General features: G+C 42.7%; 2 long non-coding RNA genes across 2 annotated transcripts in view; both read left to right on the top strand.

Annotated features, from left to right (window-relative positions):
- Positions 1-21,916, top strand: part of LOC127001230 (uncharacterized) — a 122,644-nt gene that overhangs the window by 75,959 nt on the left and 24,769 nt on the right. The window lies entirely within an intron of this gene.
- Positions 14,604-15,191, top strand: LOC127001232 (uncharacterized). The gene is made up of 2 exons (XR_007754944.1): positions 14,604-14,853; positions 15,002-15,191. It is a non-coding gene; the product is annotated as an uncharacterized LOC127001232 (long non-coding RNA).

Below are 21,916 nucleotides of genomic sequence, written 5' to 3'. Positions count from 1 at the left end.
CTCATCTTTTCTTTTTTTTCATCTCGTTTTCTCCATTTTTTCATCTCTTCTGCTTTTCATATTTTCTTTTTTTTCATGTTTTCTTCCTTTTCCTTGTTTTCTTTTCCTATATTTTCTTTTCTCGTAGTTTTTATATCTTTTCTATTTTTTTCTCTTCATCTTTTCTTTCATATTTCGTACTTTCTTTCTTCCTTTTCCTATCTTTCCTACACACACACACACACACACACACACACACACACACACACACTCCCCCCCCCCCCCACACACACACACACACACGTCTCTCATATGTCTTTTAAATGTATGTTCAGCCCACTACACATTCGTCTATCTATGTATATTTAAGGATTTATATAAAGAGGGGAGGGGGAATTTATATAAAGAGGGGGGGGGGAGATGTATGGGGAGCTTATGGATGTATGTATGTGCGTGTATGTGTGTAAGGGGGTGGAGAAAGGGGGGAGAGAGTGAAGGGTGCTGTGATGGGGGAGGGAATGTGAGGGAAGGGAGGGGGGAGGGAGAACATCTAAGGGAGAGTTTAAGAAGGGAGTGGAAGGGAGGGAAAGGGGGGAGGGGGAAGGGAGGGGGAGAGGAGGACGAGCATATTATTCATGTCGGATTAAGTAACGAAGTCGACAAGTGTGTGTGTGTGTGTGTGTGTGTGTGTGTGTGTGTGTGTGTGTGTGTGTGTGTTGGTATTTGAGAGCAACTGTCCAGCACTAAGAAGGTAGGACGGAAGAGGAGGAGGAGGAGGAGGAGGAGCAAAGATGAAAAGAATAAAAAAGTAAAAGTAAAAGAAATTAAATAAGTTGAATAAATAGTTAGACGGAAGGAAGAAAAATAAGAGAAAAAGAGGAGGAGGAGGAGGAGGAGGAGGAGAAGGAAAATGGAGGGTAGAGGCAAGGAAAGGGAGGAGAGAGTTGATGAAAAGGAGACGAAAAACAGACAAAAAGAAAAGAAAAGAAAGGAATAAGAAAGAAGGGAGAGAGAGGTGAAGGGTAATGACTAGGGTAAGGAAGGAAGAGAAAAAAAGAAAAAAAAGAAAGGAGGGAAGTAAAGGAGATGATGGGATAGGCAAATAGGAGCTAGTAAATGGAAGAAGATGAGGAGGAGAAGAAGATGATGGAAGAAGTATTAGTGGTGGAGGTCAAGGATATTTAAAGGGATGGTGGTGGTGGTGGTAGTGGTGGTGATGGTGATGATGGTGGTGGTGGTGGTAGTGGTGATCGTAGTGGAGGTCAGGGAGAATTAACAAAGGGATGGTGGTGGTGGTGGTGGTGATGGGGGGGGAGGGGGTGAAGGGGGGGGGGTCCTCAATTTCGGGTACAAGGGACCACTAATTGTGTGGGCGTCAGGTGTTTGGGGGACCTAAGTATGAAGCATGACCCTCCCCCCCCCTCTCCCCCTCTTCCCCCTCCCCCCTCCTTGCACCCCCTTTCCCTCCCTTCCTCCCTGTATGGATGTGTGTAATGTGGGTGTGTCTCCAATCCTTTATTCTCCCTCCCCATGTCGTTCTTTTCTCTCCCTTCTTCCTCCCTTCTTTTTGTTATTGTTTTCGCCCCTTTCTTCTTTTCTTCCTTTCTTTCTTTTTCTTTCTTTCGTATCTCTTTCAGTTGTTATTTTTTTCATTCTATCTATTTTTTTCTTTTTTTCTATTTTTCTTCGTGTATTTTGCTTCTTAGTTTTTTTTTCCACTTTTACTAAATTATTAAATTATTCTCTCCATCTCTTGTTTTTTTTCTGTCCTTTCCTTCTCTCTCTCTCTCTCTCTCTCTCTCTCTCTCTCTCTCTCTCTCTCTCTCTCTCTCTCTCTCTCTCTCTCTTCCTTCCCTCCCAACATTCATATTCCTTCTTATCACTCACCTTCACATTGTCAGGACACACGCACACACACACACACACACACACACACACACACACAAACACACAAACCGCTTCTCTCAGCCTCCCGTCACTCCATGCCTGCTGACTTGCCTGCTGACTGCTACTGCTGCTGTTGTTTGTGCTGTCTCTGCCGCCCCCACACACCCACACACACACACACACACACACACACACACACACACACACACACACACACACACACACACACACACACACAACACCCTTGCCACTTCTGCGCCTGACAAGAAGAAAAAAATAGATGATGAGGGAGAGGAGGAAAGAGAAGGATGATTGGAGGAGAGGAAGGGAGGAAGGAGGGAAGGAAAGAAAGGAGGGAAGAAGGATTGAAGGATTGGTATGTAGGAGGTAGGGAATGAAAGAAAGGAAGAAGGATTGAAAGAAGGGAGAGATGAGGAAATGAAGGAGGTAAGGAAATGGAGGGTAGGAGGTAGGTAATGAAAGGAAGGAAGGAAGGAAGGAAGGATTGAAAGAAGGGAGGGATGAAGAAATGAAGGAGGTAAAGAAATGGAGAGTAGGAGGGAGGGAATGAAAGGAAGAAGGAAAAAAGGATTGAAGGAACGGAGCGCAAAGAAGGAAGGAAGGAAATGAAGAAGGGGAAAATGAATGAAGGAATGGATAGAAAGACGAAGGGAATGAAATAATAATAGGAGGAAGTGTTGAAGGAATAGAAAAGATGATGGAGGGATGAATGAAGGAAGGAAGGAAGGAGATGAAGAAGGGAAAAAGGGATGAAGGAAGGGAATAAAATGATAGTTAGAAGAAGTGTTGAAGGAATAGAGAAGATGGAGGGATGAATGAATGAAGGAAGGAAGGAAGGAAATGAAGAAGGGAAAAAGGGATGAAGGAAGGGAATAAAATGATAGTTAGAGGAAGTGTTGAAGGAATAGAGAAGATGGAGGGATGAATGAAGGAAGGAGATGAAGAAGGGGAAAAAGGGATGAAGGAATGGAGAGAAAGAGGAAGGAAATGAAATGTAATCAGAGGAAGGGATGAAGGAATAGAGGAGAAGATGAAGGGATGAATGAAATGAAGGGAACAAAGGCTGAAGGAATGAAGGAGGAGGAGGAGGAGGAGGAGGAGGGAGAGAATGAAATGAAGGAGAGAGAACTGACTTTTTTTTCACAGCAGAGGAAACAGCTCAAGGGCAGAAAACAAACACACAAAAAAAAAGCAAGGAGGAGGTTGAAAACTGAGACCACCAGAGACCGTGGGGGGGGGGGAGGGAGGGGGGGAGGGCGTAACAAGATGCGTGGAGGGTAACACAGAAAGCCTTGCGTAAGTCAACCCAGGCAGGCGTATCTTGCAACCAACAACCACGAGAGGGAAAAAAAAAAATGGTGTAGATGGATACCCGGCACTCCTTTTTTTTTAGTAGGGGTAGGAGTAGAAGTAGAAGGATGAGGAGGAGAAGTAGTAGAAGTAGAGGTAGAAAGTAAAGAGTAGTGAATTGAAGTAGAGAAAAAAAGTAGGAAATAGAAATAACCGTAGAAGTAGAAATGACGGTGGGAGTAGTAGAAGTAAATAGAGATAGAAAGTAGAGAAGTTTAGGTTAGGTTTATCCCGTTCAGTTCCCGTTCATATCCTGTTCCCATCCCGTTCATATTGCGTCACAGTGTTACTCCTTTTTATCCCGTGTTTGGCTTATCATGTTTCTCTTTTTTTCTGTTATCTTTCGCGTTATCTAACGGGTTTAAACTGGATAAATTCAGATTCAACAGGGACATAGGCAAAAATTGGTTTACCAACAGGGTGGTGGATGAGTGGAATAGGCTTAGCAGTCATGTGGTGAGTGCCAATACAATTGTCACATTCAAAAATAGACTAGATAAATTCATGGACAGCGATATTAGGTGGGGTTAGATGCACGGGAGCTTAGGGTCAAAGGAGCTGCCTCGTACAGGCCTACCGGCCTCTTGTAGACTCCTGCGTTCTTATGTTCTTATGTTTTATATTCTTGGCCTTGAAAGAGGAAGGGGGGAGGGGGAGTGGGGGGTAGGAATCACTTGACAGGATGTGGGGGAGGGGGGAGGAGGGAGGAGAGGGAGAGGGGAGGGGGGTAGTCTGCAGTGTATGTGTATGTTAATGTACGTGTGTGTGTGTGTGTGTGTGTGTGTGTGTGTGTGTGTGTGTGTGTGTGTGTGTGTTCGTTGGTCACCCCTCGTTAAGTCTTTCCGTAACGAATTGAATGTCTTATGTTAGTTTAGACCCTCCCCCCTACCCCCCCTAGCACAACCTCCTTCCTCCCCTCCCCCTTCCTCCCCTCTCCCCTTCTTCCCCTCCTCCCCATCCCTCCAACTCCCTCTCTTCCAGTTGCCTTATTTTTCCCCTTTTCCTCCATTTCTTCCTCCCTCTTTTCCTTCTACCTCCTCAGTTTTTTTTTCCTCCCTTCATTCGTACTTTTGTCTCCTTTCTCCTCCTCCTCTTTTATCACCTCCTCCACCTGCTTATATTTCCTCCTCTTATTCTTCATTCCTCCCCTCCCCTTCATTCTCCTTAAGTAATCTCCTTTCTCCTCCCATCTCCTAAAGAGTCTCCCTTCTGCCCCCTGTTTCGTTTTCTTTCTTCTCCTTCCTCCTGTTTTTTTTATTTTTTTTATTTTTTTTTATTGTGGTCTCCCATCGTAATGTGCAAATTTGTGAGAGAAAAATAAATAGGTCACTGTTGACTCTATTTCTTCTACCTCTTCTTTTTTTCTTCATATTTTTTCTTCATATTTTTCTCCTTACCGTCTTTCTCCTCCATCACCAATGTTTATCTATATTTTCTTCCTCTTTTTCTTTATCCTCTTTTTCTTAATCATCTTCCTCCTCCTCCACCACCAATTAACATCATCATCATCATTATCATCATTATAACCACACACACACACACACACACACATACACACCCGCACCCAGAAACAAGACTCAATCCTTTATACAGTCACACGTAGAGAATTCGAACCCCTTTTCCTTACCTCTCTCTCTCTCTCGCTCGACCCTCTTATATGCTGCACACGTTCAGTTATTTGACCACCGGGTAAAAAAAGTATCTTCACATATTTTAAACCTTTCCTGCCCCTCCCTTCATGGTCCACGCCCCCCGGTTGAACACACGCGCAAAAAAAGTATCTTCTCATATTTTAAAGTTTAAGTGAAACGAGGGCAAGGAGAGAGAGGTAAAAGCATGAGATTTTTTTTAATAAGATTTAAGAGTAATTTCAGGAGCAAGATTTAAGAGTAAGTTTTAGGAGTAAATTTTAAGAGCAAGTTTTAAGAGCAAGTTTAAGAGCAAGTTTTAAGAGCAAGTTTTAAGAGTAAGTTTTAAGAGCAAGTTTAAGAGCAAGTTTTAAGAGCAAGTTTTAAGAGCAAGTTTGAAAGAATAAGTTTAAGAGTAAGTTTTGAGAGTAAAAGTGAAGAAAAAGTGTGGAGAGTGAAGAAAAAACGTTAACTTAGAAGAAAAGTGAAGAAAAAGTATGAAGAAAAGTGTGAAGAAAATGTGTGAGGAAAATACGAGAGGAAAATATGTAATGAAGTATGAACAGTGTTAGTTTAAGATGTGTCTAAAGTGACTTGCTGTTAGTTTGAGTTAGTCGTTATTTCAAGTCTGCGTTAGTCTGTTTAAGAGCAAGTGATTCACCGAGAGGGAACACTACGATTATCCGTTTCATGTTTAATCTCACTTCATGCATCCTTAGGCGTTTAAGAAGTGTTGGTGATGTCCGTCTACTCATATCTTACCTGAACTAACGGGGCGGGGAGAGCTCAGGTGTGCGGTAGGGCTCATTAGGGAAGGTGTGCTTGTCGATTACACATTTGGCACAGGTGGTTAAGAACGACTCGTGTGTCCATATGTTTGGTGCTTAAGTGTGTGTGTGTGTGTGTGTGTGTGTGTGTGTGTGTGTGTGTGTGTGTGTGTGTGTGTGTGTTAGTCTTCGGTCGCTATACTCTCTCTCTCTCTTTTTCTCCCTCTCTATCTCTCTCCCTCTCTTTCTCTCTACCTATCTATCTATTTATCTTATCGGGGGAGGAGGAAGGAAGAGAAAGAAAGGCAAGGAAAGAAGAGGGTAGGTGTGTGTGTGTTTTTGGGTAGGTGTGTGTGTGTGTGTGTGTGTGTGTGTGTGTGTATGTGTGTGTGTGTGTTTCCATATATCATGTAGAAATTAATATGCCGGCTCGGTCACGCTGCGTTATCCTAAGCTTCGCGTTGTCAATTATATATTTTCTACAGACGCTTAAGGAAAGGGATCTGCCCACTTATTGTTTTTTTAGAGAGCAATTTCGAGAGCGATTTATGGCCCGCACGTTTTGGGGAAAGGTAAAAAGGATATTAAAATGTACCGGGTGGCTTTCGTTCACGTATTTCGAAGGCGCAGACACGATCTTAGAGTACACCTGTTTTTTTTTAGTTTTTTTTAAGGTATTAGTCTTTATTAACTGTAATGTGGATGATTTGTACGTTTTGACCCGTTTTTCAAGGCGTGGTGAGTTGGGTTTGTTGATTTTTATTTTATGCCACTTTTAAGGACACGATCGTAGAGTACACCTGATTTTATGAAGGTCGTATCAGTCTTTATTAACTGTAATGTGGATGATTTGTACGTTTTGACCCGTTTTTCAAGGCGTGGTGAGTTGGATTTGGTGATTTTTTTATGCCACTTTAGTACACCTGAATTTATAAAGGTATCAGTCTTTATTAACTGTAATGTGGATGATTTGTACGTTTTGACCCGTTTTTCAAGGCGTGGTGAGTTGGGTTTGATGTTTTTTTTATACCGCTTTTTACGACAGAGTTTGTAAGATGTCGAATTAACTCTGTGAAAATCCGACGCTTCTATCAAATTCCGTCCCTAAAATGGAATAAAAAACCCTGAAAATCCGACGCTTCTATCAAATTCCGTCCCTAAAATGGAATAAAAACCCGTGAAACTCCGACACTTCTATCAAATTCCGTCCCTAAAATGGAATAAAAACCCGTGAAAATCCGACACTTCTATCAAATTCCGTCCCTAAAATGGAATAAAAACCCGTGAAAATCCGACGCTTCTATCTAATTCCGTCCCTAAAATGAAATAAAAAACCCTGAAAATCCGACACTTCTATCAAATTCCGTCCCTAAAATGAAATAAAAACCCTGAAAATCCGACACTTCTATCTAATTCCGTCCCTAAAATGAAATAAAAAAAAACTGAAAATCCGACGCTTCTATCTAATTCCGTCCCTAAAATGAAATAAAAACCCGTGAAAATCCGACGCTTCTATCTAATTCCGTCCCTAAAATGAAATAAAAACCAGTGAAAATCCGACGCTTCTATCAAATTCCGTCCCTAAAATGAAATAAAAACCCTGAAAATCCGACACTTCTATCAAATTCTGTCCCTAAAATGAAATAAAAACCCTGAAAATCCGACACTTCTATCAAATTCCGTCCCTAAAATGAAATAAAAACCCTGAAAATCCGACACTTCTATCAAATTCCGTCCCTAAAATGGAATAAAAAACCCTGAAAATCCGACACTTCTATCAAATTCCGTCCCTAAAATGGAATAAAAAACCCTGAAAATCCGACACTTCTATCAAATTCCGTCCCTAAAATGGAATAAAAAACCCTGAAAATCCGACACTTCTATCAAATTCCGTCCCTAAAATGGAATAAAAAACCCCGTGAAAATCCGACGCTTCTATCAAATTCCGTCCCTAAAATGGAATAAAAAACTGTGAAAATCCGACACTTCTATCAAATTCCGTCCCTAAAATGGAATAAAAAAACCTGAAAATCCGACACTTCTATCAAATTCCGTCCCTAAAATGGAATAAAAAACCCCGTGAAAATCCGACGCTTCTATCAAATTCCGTCCCTAAAATGAAATAAAAACCGTGAAAATCCGACACTTCTATCAAATTCCGTCCCTAAAATGAAATAAAAACCCTGAAAATCCGACACTTCTATCAAATTCCGTCCCTAAAATGAAATAAAACCCCTGAAAATCCGACACTTCTATCAAATTCCGTCCCTAAAATGAAATAAAAACCGTGAAAATCCGACACTTCTATCAAATTCCGTCCCTAAAATGGAATAAAAAACCCTGAAAATCCGACACTTCTATCAAATTCCGTCCCTAAAATGGAATAAAAACCAAACTTTTTTCCCTGTTATGTGTTGCCTACAGCGCCGTTAGGCTGTCTTATGGGGCCTCTTAATTGGGCGACCCCACCCCGTTAGTGACGCAAGCGAATTTTATTTATAGTGGGTGCCTAGATGTGTGATATATATATTGCGCCACCACCCCGCACGCTAACCACTCGGCTACTGCCTCCCCACAAACTGTTATAATTAATACTTACACGACCATTATAAATCCGTCTTTAGTCTGTCTATTTTCTGTGGGTATTGATAATTATGCTTAAAAGGACGTCTTGGATGGATGTAAAATATGATTGTTCTCGAAGTGTTTTTTTTATTTTTTTCATTTTTTTTACTCTCTTGCACTGTCTCCTCTGCTGTAAAAAAAAAGAAAAAAAAAAGTACCTCCTCCTCCTCCTCCTCCTCCTCCTCCTCCTCATTCTCATCCTCCTCCTGCTCCCCGACACCATACACTCCCTATAAGGTTAAGTACAAGGCGGTGAGGTTCTTTGCGTGGGTGCGTGCGTGCGTGGACTATTGAGTGCACTGTGACCATAATGAAGCGTGTCAGTCCTGTGCTTATTTTTTACACCGCCATATATATAGGGACGAGTAAGGGAAGGGGGAGGAGGAGAGGATATAGCATAATGGTACAATGGTCATATGGCGCCGAGAGGATGAGGGAGGAGGAGGAAGGAAAGAAGGAGGGAGAGAGGAGGGAGGGAAGGAAGGAAGGAAGGAAGGAAGGAAGGAAGGAAGGAAGGAGGGAGGGAGGGAGGGAGGGAGGGAAGGAAGGAATGAGAGAGGGAGGGAGGGATAGAAGGAAGGAAGGAAGGAAGGAAGGAGGGAGGGAGGGAGGGAGAAATAAACTGACTAACTTGCATAAATGTCAGACGCCGCGCCGTGCCCATAAGCTCCATGCGAGGTCACGTTTTATTGTTTTTTTTATTGATTTTTATTTAATTTTACTTTTATTTTGTGGTCTTGCTCCGCCTCCACCTCTACCTTCCCCACCTATCATCATTTTCTTCTCATTTTTCCTTTCTCTTTTTCTTCATCTTCCTCCTTCACCACCTATCATCACCATCATCATCATCATCATCACACAAACACACACAGCCATGCTCAGAAACAAGACTAGATTGTTGATTTTGCTCTTTACTCAACCAATTATGTGTCAATTCTTTTTTTTCTTCTTTTTTAGTAGTAGTAGTAGTAGTAGTAGTAGTAGTAGTAGTAGTAGTAGTAGTAGTAGTACCATTCTCTCCTTTCCCCTCTTTTATCACCTCCTCCATTTGGTTACTCTTCTTCCTCATATTCCTCTTTCCTCCCCTCATCTCATTTTCCCTCCTCATCTCCCTTCTCAAGTTTCTCGCTTCTGCCTCCTCTCTCATTTTCTCTCTTCCTTCCTCCTGTTTCTTCTTCATTTCAATAATAGTAGTAGTAGTAGTAGTAGTAGTAGGAGGAGGAGGAGGAGGAGTCTAGGTTTTCAATTCAAAGCCTGACAGTAAAGTTATGTTCGGCCCCTTTTTGTACTGAAGCGGGATGCCTTTTTTTATAGTACCACCTCACTTTTTTTTCTAGCCCTCTTACCTTCCAATCCATCAGCCTCAGGTAGGAGTAGGCAGGTGAAATACAGATGATAGTAGGCCACGGAAGTTAGTTAATCACTCATCCGTTAGAGGGACATAACTTACCACTAATGTCCTAAATACAGTTCTATGGTAAGGGCTTTTTCTACTCTCTCCTTTCTCCATTCTCTCTTTATTCCTTCTTTCTTTATTCCCTCTTCCTTTTCTCTCCTTTCTTTAGTCTCTCCTTTCTCCATTCTCTTTTCTCTATTCCTTTCTCTATTCCCTCTTCTTTCTCTTCTCTCCTTTCTCCATTCTCTTTTCCCTATTCCTTCTTTCTCTATTCCCCTCTTCTTTCTCTTCTCTCCTTTCTTTATTCTTCTTTCTCTATCCTCTCTTCTCTCTCCTCTTCTTTCTTACGTGTAGGGCTTTCTCTAATCTCCCCTTTCTCCATTCTCTCATTCTATTCCTTCTTTCTCTATTCCCTCTTCTTTCTCTTCTCTCCTTTCTCTAGTTTCTCCTTTCTTCCTCCTCTCCTTTCTTACGTGTAGTCATGGGGTGCTGGTCAATTCTCACACCTCTTCCTGGCACCCCATCATATCCCGGGCGAGCGGAGAGGAGCTGAAACGAAGGGAGACGATCTGAGACTAATTCCTCTTCCCGCTACAGCCCAGCATCCAAGCGAGGCGGAGTGATTCATGTGTGTTACGTGTTTTACCTTTACTGGGGTTGGGGAATTTAGGGAGGGAGGAAGGAATAGATGGAAGAGTAGAGGGATGGTAGGTTATGTAGAGAGGAAAGCAGTATTAGTAGTTTGTAAGGATAAATGGATTAACATGTTTAGCTTTTCTGAGTAGGGAAATGAAGGAGAAAGGGAGGAATAGATGGATGTTTTGTAAGGGTATAGATGGATTAGCATGTTTTACCTTTTCTGAGTGGGGAAATGAAGGAGAGAGGGAAGAATAGATGGGACGGGTGAAGGGATGGTAGGTTAGAGAGAGGAAAGGAATATTAGTGCTTTGTAAGGATAGATTGAGGGAAGGAAGGATGAAAGGATGAATGGCAAAAGACGAAGGGGCTGTGAATGAAAAGAATGAAGGGAGAGAAAGAGAATAAAAAGGAAGAATGGAAAGAGGGATGAAGGGAGAGAAGGAGGAGGAAAAGGGAGAATGGAAAGAGGGATGAAGGGTTATTGAAAAGGATGAAGGGAGAGAAGCAGGAGGAAAAGGGATAATAGAAAGAGGGATGAAAGGACGAAGGTAAAAGGAGACGGAGGAAAGAATTATTAAAGTGAAGAGACTATACGAATTAAGGTTGCAGGAGAGAGAGAGAGAGAGAGAGAGAGAGAGAGAGAGAGATGAAGAAAGCAACGAAGAGAGAAACAGGAAAAAATTGGGGTTGCAGGAGATGTAAGAGAGAGAGAGAGATGAAGAAAGACTTATTTTAGGACAGACAAAAACAAAACGAAAGAACGAAAAGGAAAACAAGCAGAATAAAGACACTCTATACTTTCTCCTCTCCCCTTACCCCCCTTTCTCTCCCTCCCCCCCCCTCCCTCCCTCCCTCCCCCCCCCTTCCAGTAATTCACGCCGTTCAAAGTGACTCCCGGACAGACACAAGTCGTTCCTCTCGAAGACTTAAGGGAGGGTCGTCTCTGCCGCCCCAAGTCGTTAAGGTCCAAATTAAGGTCGTTTTGGGTGTGTCTGTCGCCCTTATAAGAGAGAGAGAGAGAGAGAGAGAGAGAGAGAGATTAGACTAACAAGACCGATATAATCTTCAAACATACAAGCATTTTTTTTTCTCCCTTCCTTTCTCCTCCCTTTAATCTTCCCTTTCTTTTCTGTTTCCTCCCTTTTTACCTCTCTTTCTCTCCCTTTCTTTCCTGTCCTTTTTTCTCCTCCATATCTCCCCTTCCTTTTCTCTCCCTTTCTCTCCCTTTCTTTCCTGTCCTTTTTTCTCTTCCATTTCTCCCCTTCCTTTTCTCTCCCTTTCTCTCCTCCCTTTTCCTCCCTTTTTCCTCCCTTTCTCCTTTTTTTCGCTACTTTTCTCCTCCCTATCTTCCATTTCTTTTTCGCTTTCCCTCCTTCCTTTCGTTCTCCCCTTTTTTTTATCTTTTCATCCTTTTCCAATTTATCACATTTTCTCTTTTCCCTCTTTTCTTCCTTCTCTTTTGTTACTCCCTTTCTCTCCTTCTCACCGTTTTCCTCTTTTCCTATTTTCATTTTCCTTAGTCTTCTCTTTTTTTTACCTTCCCTTTCGTCCTTTTTCCTTCTTCCTTTCTCACCCTTTTCATCTATTTCTCCATTTCCTTTTTTATCGGATTTATTTCCTCTTCCTTCATCTCTTTTTCCTCTCTCTTTACTTATTCTTCTTCCTTTTCTCTTAATATCTCATCCTTATTATTATTTTTTTTTAATTTTCACGACCTTTCCCAATGTAATCTTACACACTCATTCCTCCTTCTCCTCCTCCTCCTCCTCCTCCTCCTCCTCCTCCTCCTCCTCGTCGTCGTAGTCATTGTAGTCATCTCCCTCCTCCTCCTCCTCCTCCTCCTCCTCCTCCTCCCTTCGGTATTGGTCTGACATTTATTCCACAAAAAAATACAAAAGACATGATTTCAATAACTTCTTTTTCGCTGGGTAATCACTTCATTCTCTCTCTCTCTCTCTCTCTCTCTCTCTCTCTCTCTCTCTCTCTCTCTCTCTCTCTCTCTCTCTCTCTCTCTCTCTCTCTCTCTCTCTCTCTCTCTCTCTCTCTCTCTCTCTCTCTCTCTCTCTCTCTCATTCACTCTTTACCCTCTCATTCATCTTCGCTACGCCGCCCTTTTGCCGTGTTCGAGGAGGAGGAGGAGGAGGAGGAGAAGGAGGAGGAGGAGGAGGAGGAGGAGGAGGACGAGGAGGAGGAGGAGGAGGAGGAGGAGGCGCCACTTCACTCAGGAATAAGAAGACTATCACGAGTTGACTCCTCCTCCTCCTCCTCCTCCTCCTCCTCCTCCTCCTCCTCTTGAAGTGAATGTGTGTGTTTATGTGAAGTAAATTACCTGTAGATGACAGACTCACGCCACGATTTATGGAGGAGGAGGAGGAGGAGGAGGAGGGGGAGGAGGAGGAAGAGGAGGAGGAGGAGGAGGAGGAGGAGGTAGAAGTATAAAAAGTAACGTCTCATCCGCCACTACACATCTCAAACACACACACACACACACACACACACACACAATTTAGGGAGGACCAGGTGGACGGACAGGTGGGACGGAGCAATTAGAGGAGGAGGAGGAGGAGGAGGAGGAGGAGGAGGAGGAGAGGCTTGTTAGGGAAAGGATTTGTGTGAATAGGCTGGGGTGAGCTGAGCCTAATGAGAGGGTGTAGGAGGGGGGGAGGGGTAGGGGGGGAGGGGGGGAGGGAAAGATCAAGATATGGGTCACGCCTGGGAAAGGGTTGGTTAGCACTTTCTTCTTTTCTTCCTTTTCTTTTTTTTTCGTCTTTTTCCTCTTTTCATCTTGTTTTCATTTTCTTCATATCTCCACTTTCTTCTTTTCTGCTTTCGTCTACTGTTATTGTTTTCTTCGTCTTTTTTCCCCTTTTCTTTTTCTTCGTTTTTCATCTTGTTCTCATTTTCTTCATATCCTCGTTTTCATCATTTCGTTCTTTTCTTTATTTTTTATTGCTTTTTACTTTTGTTTGTTTTTCTAATTGTCTTCATTTTCTTCACGACCTTTTTTCTTCCTTTCATCCTTCTTTAGTATTTTTTCTTATATTCTTTTTTCTTCCTCTTCTTTTCATCTTGCTCATATTTTCTTCTTGTCCTTTTTTTCTTCCTTTATTGTTTCGTTATTTTCTTTATGCTTTTTTTTTCTTTTTTTTTCTTTTTTCCATGCATTGACACCCACCTCCTCCTCCTCCTCCTCCTCTTCCTCCTCCTCCTCCTCCTCATCATCATCATCATCATCATCATCATCATCATCTCCCACCTCATCTTCAATCTCCACTCCAGAATCTCCCTTACCCCCCCCACCCCCCCACCCCTCTTCCTTATCTCTCCACCCCATCTCCACCAGCTCATCTCCACTCCCCTCCTCCCACTCCCTCTTTACTCCTCTACTCCTAAAAGTCACTCCCAACCTATTTCCATCTTATTTCTGGAGGTGACGAGGAGGAGGAGGAGGAGGAGGAGGAGAAGAATGACATCAGTATTTCTTTAACATTTTTTGTGTATTTGTTGAGTTCTGAGCGGCGGCTTTGAGGGAAGAGGAGGAGGAGGAGGAGGAGGAGGAGAAGGAGGAGGAGGAGGAGGAGGGAAGAGAAACAGTAGAAAATATAATGTTGAGTCAGGCGGAGTAAGAAGAGGAGGAGGAGGAGGAGGAGGAAGAGTGAATGAATGAGAGGAAGGAAGGAAGGAAGGAAGGAAGGAAGGAAGAGAAGAAGAACGAGGAAAGTGGAAAGATGAATAAGGAATCTAAAGAAAGAGAAGAAGAAAGGAAGAAAAGAAGGACTGTAAGAAGGAGAAGAGAAGAAGGAAAGGGATAAGAACCAAAGGAGAAGAAAGGCGGAAAGAAGATGAAAAAGGGGAAGAAGAGGAGAAGAAATAAAAATGAGGAAGAGAAGAGAGATGGAAGGGAATGACAAACGGAAGAAGAGAAGGAGAAGGAAGGAGAGAAGAACAAATAATGGAAGGAGAGATGGAAGAAGATGACGAAGGGGAAAGGAGGAAGACAAGGAGAGGAAAAGTCATTGATTATGGCTTAAAAAAAGGTGTGAAGGAGAAGGAAGAAGAAGGAGAAGGAAGGGAAGGAAAACAAAGAATGGGAAGAGAAAAGGAAATGGGAAAAGGGAAACGAAGGAGAGAACGGAAGTATGGGAAAGGAAAGAGAAGAGGGAAAGGAAGAAAGGAAGAAATGAAAGAATAAATAAAGGAATAAAGAAAGAAATAAAGAAAATAATAAAGAAAGAAAGAAAGAAAGAAAGAAAGGAATAAAGAAAGAAAGTAGTAGTAAGGGAAAGGAAAAAGAAGGAAAGAAATAAAAAAAAAGAAGGAAAACAACAGACAATTTTTTCCATCATATCTTTTTTGGAAATATGAAAAGAGAAAAACATTAAAGAAAAGAAGGAAGAGGAAAAAGAAGAAAATAAAAGATGAGAAGAAGAAAGAGTTGAGATACGAAGAGGGGACATAGCAAGAGAAGAGAAGAAGAGGAAGAGCATGAGAAAAGAAAGAAGGGAAGACAGAAATAAAGAGGAAGAAAACAAAACAACAAAAAAGAAAAATAATAGAAAAGGTGGAAAAGGAAGAAAAGAAAATGGCATAGATAAGAAGAAAGAAATAGATGAAAATGAAGAAAAAAAGAACAAAACATGAGAAAAGAAAGAAGAAAAGAAATAAAGTGGAAGAAGACAAAACAAAACAAAAGAAAAATAATAGAAAAGGAGGAAAAGGAAGAAAAGAAAATGGCATAGATATGAAGAAAGTAACAGATAAAAAGGAAGAAAAAAAGAACAAAACAATCTTCTCCCTCTTTTCCTCTCCTTCTTAAAAATAGGAAAATAGGAAAAAATAGAAAAACGAGGAAATAGAGAAAGAAGGGAGATGAAAAGATGAAAAGAAAAAAAAGAAAAACAACATGCTATCCTCTCCTTCCCATCTCCACCTTTCTTAAAACAAAACAAAAAAGAGGAAAAAATAGATGAAGACAAAAACGAAATGATAGAGGAAAACGAGGAAAGAGGAAGACAAGGGAGTGTGAAAGGGAGCTTACAGGGTGACAGGGAGACAGGGAGATGAAAGAGAGCACACCCCCACCTGCCCGTCACCTGGAAGACTGGGTTACCTGTCTGCCCAGGTAACGACTCCATCCCTGTTACCTCGGGGCCAGCTGCGTTTTCCTCCTCCTCCTCCTCCTCCTCCTCTTCCTCCTTCTCTTCCCCCTCCTCCTCATCTTCCTCATTCTACATATGCAATTTCTGCCTCCTCCTTCTCTTCCCTCTTCTCCTCTTCCCCCTCCTCCTCTTCCCCTCTTCCTCCTCCTCCTCCTCTTCCTCTTCCTCCTCCTCCTGTTCTTCCTTCTCCTCATCCTCCTTATTCTTCATCTGCAGTTTCCGTCTCCTCCTTTTCCTCTTCCTCCTCCTTCTGTTCTCCTTCTTCCTCCTCCTCCTCTTCCCCCTCCTCCTCATCTTCCTTCTCCTCATCCTCCTCATTCTTCATCTGCAGTTTCCGTCTCCTCCTTTTCCTTCTGCTCTCCTTCTTCCTCCTCCTCCTCCTCTTCCCTCTCCTCCTCATCTTCCTTCTCCTTCTCATCCTCCTCATTCTTCATCTCCAATTTCCTCCTCCTCCTTTTCCTCTTCCTCCTCCTTCTTCCTCCTCCTCATCTTCCTCCTCCTTCATCAGCACTTTCCCTCCCTCCTCCTTCTCTTCCCCCTCCTTCTCTTCCTCCTCCTCCTCATCTTCCTCATTCTCCATCTGCAATTTCCGCCTCCTCCTTTTCCTCTTCCTCCTCCTTCTCTTCCTCCTCTTCCTCTTCCTCCTTCTTCATCTGCACTTTCTTTCCCTCCTCCTCATCTTCCTCCTCCTTCAGCTGCAATTTCCGCCTCCTCCTCCTTCTCTTCCCCCTCCTCCTCTTCCTCCTCTTCCTCGTCTTCCTCCTCCTTCATCTGCATTTTCCTCCTCCCTTTCCTCTCTCTTTTTTTCAACTTGTCTATTCCTTTGTGCGTTTTTTTTTACCTTGTTTTTCTACTTTGTTTTCATTTTCTCGTTTTTCTCTTTTCCTCTCTCTTTTCTCTTCTTTATCTTTTCTTTGTTCCTATTCCCTCATTTCCTTTCTTCGTTTTTCCTTCGTTCTTAACTTTTCCTCTTTTCTTTTTCCTTCGTTCTTCTTTCCTCCCTTTTCCTCCTCTTTGTTTTCATTTCCTCATTTCCTCTCTTCGCTTTGTCTTACTTCCTCTTTGCTTTCCTTCTTATCTCTGTTCCCCTTTTCCTCTTTCTTCATTCTCCTTTTCTTTCTCACATATTTTTCTTTTCTTCCTTTATTTTTTTTATTCCTTCATCTCTTTCCATTTTCTTCCTTCCCTTCTTGCATATTTTTCCTTCTCCCTTGCCTGTTTTTCATCGTTTCTCTTCTCCATCGCTCCTCTTATCTCTTCTCTCCTCCTCCTCCTCCTCCTCCTCCTCCTCCTCCTCCTCCTCCTCCTTGCATTCCTTCCACATCTTAACTGTCCTTTCTCTCCTCCACCTTCTCTCCAAGTGATGAAGAGAGATGGATGGAGAGACGGAGAGAGAGAGAGAGAGAGAGAGAGAGAGAGAGAGATGAATTCCTTAGACTCAAATCACATGTCACATATTTTGCATCTCTCCTCCTTCTCCTCCTCCTCCTCCTCCTATTCTTCTTCTGGTGCCAAGGAGGTCAAGAGCGTCTAAAATGGAAGAAAATAACACACATTGGTCAGAGTCTTGGCAGGGAGGATATTTTTTTTTTTTTTTTTTTTTTATCTCCAGTCAGCTGTTTCGCCTCCAATCAGATGAAGGGAGAGGCTTGGCAAGGAGGAAAACATGTGACTGTCCCTCCTCCCTCTTCCTCCTCCTCTTCTTCTTCTTCTTCTTCTTGTTCTTCTTCCTTTTCCTCCTAGTCCATCATTCTCTTGTGTTATTCTCTTTATTCATTTTATTCTTTATTTTTTTCAACATATATAATTCTCGTCATTTTCCTCTTTTTCCTCTTCTTCTTCCTCTTCTTCTTCTTCTTCTTCTTGACTGTTGTTTTCTTGTTTTCTTTATAATGTTTTTTACTCATGTTCATCTTTTTTTTTCTTCTACATATATAATTGTTCTCTTCGTCTTCTTTTTCCTCTTCTTTTTCTTCTTCTTCTTCTTTCTCTTTTTCTTCCGATTCCTGTTGTTTTCTTCCTTTCTCTTCTTTCTTCTGTTTTGTATTGTTTTTTTTTCTATATTCATAAGCTTCTTCTTTTTCTTCTTCTATTTCTTCTTCTTTTACTTTTCTGCTTTTTTTCTGCTTTCTCTTCCTCATCTCTTTTTTTTTTTTCCCTCCATATATACAAACATAAAATACAAAGAAACACACACACACACACACACACACACACACACACACACACACACAAACACTACACCCCCTCTCCCCTATCCCCTCCCCCCTTCCCCCCCTCCCCCTCCCCCCCCATAAGTTCCACCCTGTGTTTACATTACAATCATTCCATTAACCACACAATATATAGAACAAGAGGCGGCCAACGATAAAGAAAGAAGAAGCAAGCAAACAAATAACAGTCTTTTGGCGCCAAACTCCGGCTTTACGTTAACTTAGTGGATTCGGTTTAACGTCTGTTGTTGTTGTTGTTGTTGTTGTTGTTGTTGTTGTTGTTTGTCTTGCGTTAATATTTTGTGTCCAAGTTTCGTTATGGTAAGATGCTGTTTATGTGTGTGTGTGTGTGTGTGTGTGGTTGTAAGTTAGTTTTCATTTCGTTATTTATTATCCTTTTGTTTATTATTTGGTTTATCTTTTTATTAATCTTTTTTTTGTTTTGTTACGTGCATTTGTGTTTTATCTTATTTATCTTCCTCTCCTCTTCCTCATTATCCATTTTACCTCTCTCTCTCTATCCTCATTTTTTCCCGTTTTTCCTCTTTTATTCCTTTCCTTTGTTCTCCTTTCCTCTTATTTGTCCTCTTTTGCTTTCTTCTCCCTTTTCCCCTTTTTTTATTAATTTTGTTTTTGTTTTTCTTCCTTTCTGCGTCACATTATTTTTTCTTTTAATCTTATTTTCATGTTGTTTTGATTATCATTTATTTTATTATGTTTTCTTTCTTTGTTTTCCTTTGTTTTTGTTATATTTATTTCTGGTGTTTGTTTTGACCAGTGACTTGGATTGTTACGACAAGACAATGAGACAGATAAACACACACACACACACACACACACACACACACACACACACACACACACACACACACACACACACACACACATGAAAGGAAGGAAGGAAAGAGAAAGGAAGGAAGAGAAAAAAAGACAAACAATGGAAAAAAGAGAATGAAAGATAAGAGAGAGGACAGAAGAAAAGAGAGATAAAAGAGAAAAGTAAAGAAGAGAGAGAGAGAGAGAGAGAGAGAGAGAGAGGAAGAGAAAGAAGGAGGGGGGAACAAACACACACACACACACACACACACACACACACACACACACACACACACACACACACGCGCGTGCCTGGGCCTTACAAGCACAACATTCAGCCAACGACCCAAAATTAGAAGCTGCAAGTCATCCATTACCTCCACCTCGCCACCTGTCCTCCTCCTCCTCCTCCTCCTCCTCCTCCTCCTCCTCTTCTCCTCCATTTTCTTTTCTTAGTCAAAACCAGTCACTGATTTCTGCACTGCAATGTTCGGGAGGAGGAGGAGGAGGAGGAGAAGGAGGAGGAGGAAGAGGAGGAGGAGGTACAAGAATAGTCATTCCAAGAAGAAGAAAAAAAAAAAGAAAACGAAAGGGAAAAAGGGAAACGTGGATAGGAAGAATAGAAAGCGAAGGAAGAAGAAGAAGAAGAAGAAGAAGAAGAAGAAGAAGAAGACAGAGAAGGTAATGATAAAAAAAAAAGACAGGAAACGAATGACATTTTTTTCCTCGCCGTGTGTGTGTGTGTGTGTGTGTGTGTGTGTGTGTGTGTGTGTGTGTGTGTGTGTACGTAAGCATGGGAGAGGTTTGGAAAGTGGAGTTCATGGTGACAGCAGCAGCATCCGGGAGGAAGAGGAGGAGGAGGAGGAGGAGGAGGAGGAGAAGTGTAGTAGCAATAGGAGGAGGATAGGAGGAGGAGGAGGAGGAGGAGGAGGTGGCGAAGGAGAAGATTAGCAGGTGGAGGAGGAGGAGGATGAGGAGGGAGATGAAAAGTGTAGTAGCAGTAGGAGGATGATATGAGGAGGAGGAAGAGGAGGAGGTGGCGAAGGAGAAGAAGATTAGCAGGTGGAGGAGGAGGAGGAGGAGGAGGAGGAGGAGGAGGAGGAGGCGAGTGAAGGTCAAGTAGAGTCTTTGGACTTGCTTGCTCGCCAACAGGTGATTTTGGTCTCACCTGAATGGCCAGTGTGTACCTGTGTGTGTGTGTGTGTGTGTGTGTGTGTGTGTGTGTGTGTGTGTGTGTGTGTGTGTGTGTGTGTGTGTGAGTGCGTGTGTGTCAATTTGTCCTCTTCTCATTCTCCATCTTTTTCTTTTTTTCTTCTTTATCTTCTATTTCTTTTTCATCTTTTCTCGTCTTTTTACTCCTCTTCGTTTTCCTCTTTTTCTTTTTTTCTTCCTTTTCTTCTTCTTCTTTATCTTCTATTTCTTTTTCATCTTTTTTCATCTTTTTACTCTTTTTCGTCTTCCTCTTTTTCTCCTTTTTCTTCTTTTTTCTTCGTCATTTTCTACTTTTTATGTTTGCGTGTGTGTGAAATATCTGTTCTTTTCTTCATCTTCTTCTTCTTCTTCTTCTTCTTCTTCTTCTTCTTCTTCTTCCTCTTCTTCCTCTTCTTCTGTTCCCGTTCGTGTGCGTGTGTGTGTATGTATGTCCGTGAGCGTGTGTGTGCGTGCGTGCGTGCAGATCTAGATCATTGTCTCTGGCTGAATGTCAAGGCTACAGAAGGCTTCCCCTCCACACACACACACACACACACCCTACCCCCTATAGCCCCCCCAGTCCCCCCCCCTACACACACACGCCGCTTCCACCCCTAAGACCCGGGCTGCAAGGGCTGTCGAACTGGCTCTCGGGTTCTCGCTCGGGCTGGTCGTCGGGCTCCGTCACCACCGCCCGGAGTGACGCAGAGGAGGAGAAGGGTGTGAAGCAGGGAGGGAGGAAGGGATTGCAGAAGGGAGAAGGGTGTGAAAGAAAGAAGAAAGGGAGAGAGATGGAAGAAGGGAAGAGAAGAAGGAAGGGTGTTCAAGAAAGACGAAGGGAAAGAAAGGGAGGAAGGGATTGCAGAAGGGAGAAGGGTGTGAAGCAGGGAGGGAGGAAGGGATTGCAGAAGGGAGAAGAATGTGAAAGAAAGAGGAAGGGAGAGAGATGGAGGAAAGGAAGAGAGGAAGGAAAGGTGTTAAAGAAAGAGGAAGGCAGAGAAAGGGAGGAAGGGAAGAGAGGAGAGGGGGAGAGATGGAGGAAAGGAGGAGAGGAAGGAAGGGTGTGAAAGAGGGAAGGAGAGGAAGAAAGGGCATGTGGAAGGGAGAGAAGGAGGAAAGAAGGAAGGGAAAGAAAGGGAGGAAGGATGGACGCAAGGAAGAGTGTGAAGAAAGAGGAGGAAGAAAGAAAGAAGAAAAGTATGAAGGAGGCAGGAAAGGAGAGAGGAAGGAGGGAGAAAGGGAGGGAATGAAGGAAAGAGAGAGACGAAGATAGGATAAAAAGGGAGAGAAGAGAATAAGATAAAGAAGGAGAGAATGATTTTGAGAGAAACGAAAGGGGGAGATAAAGGAAAGAATGAAGTAATAAAATAGACAAAAAGGGAGGGAGAGAGGGACGAAGGGAGGAAATAAGGGAGAGGAGAAGAGAAGATAAACAAGAAGGAATAGAGCAAACACAGAAGAAAGGGAGAATGGAGGAAAGAAAGGAGAGAGAGAGAGAGAGAGGGAGAGAAAAGTTACAGGAGGGAAATAGGGAGAGAGGGAGGGAGAGAAAAGGGAGATTAACACACACACACACACACACACACACACACACACACACACACACACACACACACAGGCAACATCAGTGTGACATCTTGCATACCCCCTCCTCCTCCTCCTCCTCCTCCTCCTCCTCCTCCTCCTCCTCCACAACGGAACCTTCCAACCGCGACGCCTCTGGTGCAAGTGACCACCCCGCACGCTACCCCCCCTCCCCCCCCTCCCCCCCCCCTCCTGCAGACTCCTCCCTCCTTCTCCCTCCTTCTCTCCCTTCTCCTTTTCCTCCCTTCTTCAGTTTCCTCCTCCTCCTCCTCCTCCTCTGGTTCTCTGCTCTTCTTTCATACTTGTTTTTTTTTTCTTCCTTTTCTTCATTATTTTTGTTTTGTTTTTTATCTTTTTCTTCACGTTTTTCTTCCTCTTCCTTCTTTTCTTTCCTCTTCTCGTTATTCTGTTTTCCCTCCTTCCTTTCCTCCATATTCCTCCCTCCCTCCCTCCCTCCCTCCTTAGTTTCCTCCTCCTCTCCTTTCATTCCTCTCTTTTTTATCTTTTTTTTTTTTGTATTATTTTCCTTTACTTTTCTCTCCCTCTTCTCTTTTCTCTTCTCCCTTCCTTCCCTCCCTCTCACTTCTCTCCCTCAGTCACGCACTTACACCCACACTCCTTTCTCTCCCTCCCTACCCCATCTTTTCTCTCCCTTCCTCCC

The sequence above is a fragment of the Eriocheir sinensis genome, chromosome 20, assembly GCF_024679095.1.
Source record: "Eriocheir sinensis breed Jianghai 21 chromosome 20, ASM2467909v1, whole genome shotgun sequence".
Lineage (NCBI taxonomy): Eukaryota > Metazoa > Arthropoda > Malacostraca > Decapoda > Varunidae > Eriocheir > Eriocheir sinensis.
Note: the sequence above shows the minus strand (reverse complement) of the source record. Positions and strands in the feature narration are given on the sequence as shown.